Source organism: Mustela nigripes, chromosome 2 (genome assembly GCF_022355385.1).
Source record: "Mustela nigripes isolate SB6536 chromosome 2, MUSNIG.SB6536, whole genome shotgun sequence".
Taxonomy (NCBI): domain Eukaryota; kingdom Metazoa; phylum Chordata; class Mammalia; order Carnivora; family Mustelidae; genus Mustela; species Mustela nigripes.
In genome coordinates, this window is record NC_081558.1 from 152,989,640 (window position 1) to 152,995,687 (window position 6,048).

The following is a 6,048-nucleotide window of genomic DNA, read 5'->3' on the forward strand; positions in this document are numbered from 1 at the left end:
CATTAAACGTCTTTGAGCAGGGAAGTGGATCTGCATTTAGGGTTTTAAACTGAGACACATACAGGAATGAAATCCTAAGGACGCCTTAATATTTTTAAAAAAATACATAGAAGTGTATTAGCATGTAGATAAAGATATCCTTCCTTTTTATAGAGAGCCTTGTCCAGAGTTACTTCCAGTGGCCTCTTAACATCTTAAACTACTTGGGGATCAAATCCTTGATTGGTGGTACTAAGGAAGCAAACAAAATGTAAACAGCCCCAAAGCTACCCAGGTACATGCTCACCAGCTAGGGGCCGAGACAGGCTTGAAGGATAGTGTTTGCAGGGAGCTAGGACATCAGATTAGGAGAGAGAGGGAAAGAGTGGAGGGAAGAAGATGTCAGACAGCAAAAAAATGAGTTGGGACCTTGGGTGAGCAATTCAGCAATATCTTAAGCATGGTAGAATCGAAGCTTCTGGAAGAGGAAAAAAAATATTGTGAGCTATCTCCTTGATTATTTTGTAATAGCAGATAATTTCTTTAGTCCCTTTCCTCTTTACAGGTTAAAATGGAAAATCTTTTCCATTTCCATGCACAGAATGCTTTTGTTTCTCTCTCTTTCTTTCAGGACTCAATTTTGCTAATTCATTCTATCCAGAACTATAATGTTCTCATGACTATCCACTCTAATGAACGTGGGACAGATCGAGTAATAAGAACTTTGAAAGGGTGAAGATTGAAATAAAAGCATCTTTTTATATTCTCCAGGAACTCTGTATACAAAGAAGCCTGCTCAAACCAATAGAGCAAAAACATTAGATAATTTGATTTCTGAGCACAGATTAGATAATTGTCTTGGATGGGATTTTGGGAATGGTCATAGGGGATGAGGCATCATCCTGTTGAGGGGGTCTTCAGGGAATATTGGGTTTATGTGAGTGTCGGTTAGCCCCTGAGTCACAAAGCATGGGTTGTAGGGCTGGCCTTAGTCCAGGCTCCAGGCAAAATTACATACTTATCCTTATGAATTGTGGTATTCAGTGTAACCATCGCCTTGATTTATGGCCACACCTTCATGACCCCACTTTTGGAAATGGTTTCCAAATCTGAGTCCCTGGCAGCTGTTTTATGTCCACCCACAGGAAGCCAAAAGATAAATGATGTGGGGGTGGGTGAAATGGTTTCTGAATGCCCAAATCTTGTTCTCTTGAACAGGTATTTTTGTTTGAAGAATGAACTGATTAGTTTGTGTTTAAGTGAGGCAAAAATCACTCCAATATAAGAAAATCAAATGCTGTATAGACATTTCCTCTCTAGTCAATGTGTGGTGTTGATAAACTGTGACTGCTGGTCTTCCCTTCCTTGGCTATCTTCTCAGCTGCCACTATTTGAGAAGACTTAAGCCCGACGCTGAGTCACTTCTGGTTGGTACTATGTGTAAAAGGTTTGGAAATAAATCACATTCCCAGATCCAAGTCCTAGGAACCAAGTTACTACTTCCAGGTTCCTGTGTTGACCTGAAATCCTTCCCTTCCAGCCAGGTCTGGGATAACTGTTCCCCAGAACTAACCTGGGTTCCTGTGTGGCCCCAGAGCCAAAGTTCTTTCTCTGTTGGTCCCTCCCTATATGTTGGCCCAAATGCCAGAGATGAACTATTACCCTGGTTTCCTCTTCTAAATTCTTAATTCTTGCCTTGCCTAGAATTCTGCTTCTCCTTCTAGAATTAGATACTCTACCCACATCCATCCTTGTCCCTTCTGGGGTTTTCTGTGATACCAGGTCATGGAATGGTTGTGCTTTGGGACAGGGTACATTTGTCTCATTGGACCCTCATGATTGATTTCTTTTGACTTAAATCAATGTCTCTCAACATGAGTGGAACCACCATTAGAAACTCAGGGGGGCATGTATTAGAAACTCAGGAGGGCATTTTTTTGATTGCCACAGATTTGGGGAGGGGCATTAGTGGCATTTAGTGAGAGGGAAGTCAGGATACCATTCTTCAGTCATGTGCACCACAGGCCCCTTAACCAAGAAATGTTGTGTTTCCTGGATAACCTTCAAAACTCACACTGAATGTTTATGTGGGAAGACCTGTTTATAATTACCTGGGTGTGGAACTCAATCCCATTTTACTTGGAAATACAATTACTTTTGCATAGTTTTAATATACATGGAATTTTCCATAAATGTCCTCTAAGCATTTTTTTAAGATGTTATTTATTTATTTATTGGACAGATGGAGATCACAAGTAGGCAGAGAGGCAGGCAGAGAGAGAGAGGGGGAAGCAGGCTCCCCACGGAGCAGAGAGCCCGATGTGGTGCTCTATCCCAGGACCCTGAGATCATGACCTGAGCCGAAAGCAGAGGCTTTAACCCACTGAGCCACCCAGGCGTCCCTTCTCTAAGCATTTTTAAAGGAAGTAATTATTGTACTGTGTTTGGTTCAGAACTTTACCAGCAGTAGTCACAATCTCATAAAAGCACCTCAGTGTCAGTGTTATCGTTCTTGCTATTAGAGTTGCCAGCACACCTGTCTGTATCTACATATGTCTCTGTCACAGTCACTCTGATCTCAAAGCAATGGACTATTGCATTCTGTCTTCTAGTTAGTCATCCCCAAACATTCATATACTCTAATACATATTATTTTATTATAAATTATTCCTCTTCCACCCATATTTTTCTTTATTTTTATAGTTAAGACATCATAATAAAATATGTATATAGGTGGTTTTTTATCTATGAATTTCTTTTCAGAACAGTAAATGGAACTTAACAAAACATTCATTTAAAATTAGGCTTTCCATGCTACCCAGGGAGGGGTCCATACAACATTGTTCTGTGTTCCCGTGGCAACTTAAAGGGAAAATTGCACAATATCTGCAGAACTGATGTCCTGCAAATGAAAGAGGAGGATGTCATTAAATTCCTTGCAGCAGGAACCAACTTATATGGCACCAGCTTTGACATCCAAATGGAACAGTACATCTACAAGAGGGTGGCATCTACATCATAAATCTGAAGAGGACCTCAAAGAAGCTTCTGCTGGCAGCTCTTGCCATTGTTGCTATGGAACACTGAGCTGATGTCAATGTCATATCATGCGGGAATACTGACCAGGGAGCTGTGCTGAAGTTTGCTGCTGTTATAGGAGCCACTCCTATTGCTGGCTGCTTCACTTCTGGAAGCTTTGCTAACCAGATCCAGGCAGTCTTCCGGGAGACTTCTGGTGGTTACTGACCACCAGCTTCTCACAGGTGTTCTTATGTTAACTTGCCTGCCATCACTCTGTGTAACACAGACTCTCTACCACACTATATGCACATTGCCATCCCGTGCAACAACAAGGGAGCTCACTAGTGGGTCTGATGTGAATGTGGACCCAGGAAGTTCACACGAGTGACACCATTTTCCTGTGAACACCCAGGGAAGTCATGTCTGATCTCTACTTCTCCAGAGACCTTGAAGAGATTGAAAAGGAAGAACAGCTATTGCTGAAAAGGTTGTGATCAAGGAGGAATTTCAGTTTGAATGGGCTGCTCCAGCTCCTGAGTTCACTACTCCTCAACCTGAGGTTGCAGACTGGTCTGAAGGCATTCAGGTGCCCTATATGCCTGTTCAGCAGTTCCCTACAGAAAACTGGAGTGCTCAGCCTGCCACTGAAGACTCCCACTACTCAGACCACTGAATGGGTAAGAACAACTACTGAGTGGTCTTAAGCTGCTCTTCCAGAAAGGCAAGCAAAATGGAAATAAAACTGAAGGAAAATAAACAGTTTCTTTAAAAAAAAAATCAGGTATTGAGTCTAATCAGATTAAGAATCCTTGACATACTATAGTATCTATCTGTTGAAGGCAAGAAAGGATTGAAGATGAGGTCAGGGCTTTCCTAGGAGAAGGCTGTGGCTGCCTATCAAGAGGTCTCATGGGTCATATCCTTTTGAGAAACTTGTCACTTTCCAAATTTTATTGTTTATCCTCATCAGGAACTCAGCAGTTTTCAGGATTCAAGATCACTTGAATCAGGTGAATCTGTAAGGTTACTCATAGTCAACTTACAAATTCACATTGGGAGATATTTCTTCTCAGGGACTAAAAAGCTTATGTCCACCATGTAGGGCTACGAGTCCTAGGAACAAAATGAGCACAAATGCTGAGCAAAGAGCATACAGGGTACAGAAGAGAGATCAGAAGAGGCACTCCAATCCCACAGCTGAGCATACTTCTCCAGCAGCCACGAAGGGCAGGGTCTCTCTTCTGCACAGTGCTTGGGTTTTCACTTTCTGTAGCCCAGCTTATTACTTCCCCTTCTGTCCACGCCTCCACCCATCTTCACAGTCTTCCTCCAGGCAGTGTATAATACAATTGATTAAATATCTTCTACTAAATGACATTCACATTCTAGACCTGGTTTCCTTTGATTACACTAAATCGCCCACCTTGATTGGAGTTTTTTGAGGTCTATGCATTTCAGTCTGTTTTATTCCCACAGATGACTAATCATTCCATTGTCTGTGAATTTCACTAGTTCCACTCAGAAGGTGACCTTATGTCCATGATCTCCAAATGCATGGAGAGGCAGACTTTCTACTGTTGCATCCATATCCTAATGTCAGAAATGAAGGCTAAGTTCCTGTCAGACTCTTCTCCTGCTCTGCACTAGTCCCTATAGCTGGGACAGTTTTCTGATTCTTATTTCAACTTGATAAAGAATAGTCCCACCTCCCTTCAGCCCCTTTCTGGCCCTTTCTGCCCCCAGCCAACCTGGGTGGAAAACTTCTAGCATAGATTAAGCTGGAGGCCATCCAAATTATGACAGTAACTTATTATGGATCAGGAGAAATAACTCAAGTATTTGTTTTGGGGGAAGAGGTTGTTTTTCAGTTTGTTGCTTATGAATAGAGTGATTTCTACCTATGCAAACTGGTCAGATGAACTGAGGAGCTGATTAAATGAACAGTTTAGTTAATTAAGAGATAGTATATATAAAATAGATGCATAATGATTTTCATAGAATTATTAATGAGATAGAGTTAATTTAAAACCTACATGAACTATAGTTTAGTTATCTTCTTATGGTTCAGAAAAGAAGAGTTCAGGGGAGTGTTCTCATCCTGCTGCACCATATTATATTATGGGCTGAAATAATGTTTCCTCAAGTTTTTCATTTCAATCACCCAGACCTTCTCTGTCCTAATTAGTGTTTTCTGTGCTCTTTGACTTTGCTGAGCTGAAATTTTCACTATTAAATGTGCATCAGTAAGAACCTTACTTTAACTTTAAAAGGTTTCATCCCATTCTTTGATTAGGTTTGTTGAATATGAAGAAGCTTCCTTCACCAAATCAAAAATTTATGTTAGTATATTTCTGTAAGGCTTTAATTTAATGCCTTCCATCCTTCTCCATTAGAAGAAGATGACAGTAAATATGGCACAAGTTCATCATTTTCTCTAAGAGTTTTTAAATATTGAATGAACATTAGCTGGAATTTAAGTGTAAGAAATATCTGAAATTGTACTGCATTTATTCATTCATTTAATTATTCATTACATGAACATTTATTAAGCATCTATCACGTGGCAGATACTGTAGTAGGCATTGGAGATAGTAAAATAGTAAGTCATAGTTCCAATTCTCAAGGCGCTCACAGTTTAAGAAAGGAGAGAGAGATAATGTAAAAATAAAATTTCCATTCGGTATAATGGGTACAACTAAGGAAATTTGATGGAAGTTCAGTGGTAGCACAGAAAAACTAAATGATCAACTCTACCTAAGGAGGTAGGTAAAGCTATGGAAAGTTCACAGAGGAAGATGCTTATACTGAGTTTTGAAGGAGAGGTAGAAATTTTCCCACTAGACACAGGAAAGAGGGATATTTCAGGAATATGGAAGAGCATGTACTAATGTAACAGGCAAGTAGCAATAATGCAGCTTCTGGGAACTGGAAGCAGTTTGATGGGTCTGGTGCCTAAGATAAGACCTCATTAAGATAAGGCTGGAAGAGCTAGATCTTAAATGGCCTTGAGTGCCCTGACAAAGGGTTTGTATGTCATTCATTTGGCAG

At 40.5% G+C, this 6,048-nt stretch overlaps 1 pseudogene; it reads left to right on the plus strand.

The window, feature by feature from the left end:
• The first annotated feature begins 868 nt into the window (after nucleotides 1–868).
• LOC132010560 (small ribosomal subunit protein uS2-like) lies at nucleotides 869–3,704 on the plus strand (annotated as a pseudogene).
• The last annotated feature ends 2,344 nt before the right edge of the window (nucleotides 3,705–6,048 follow it).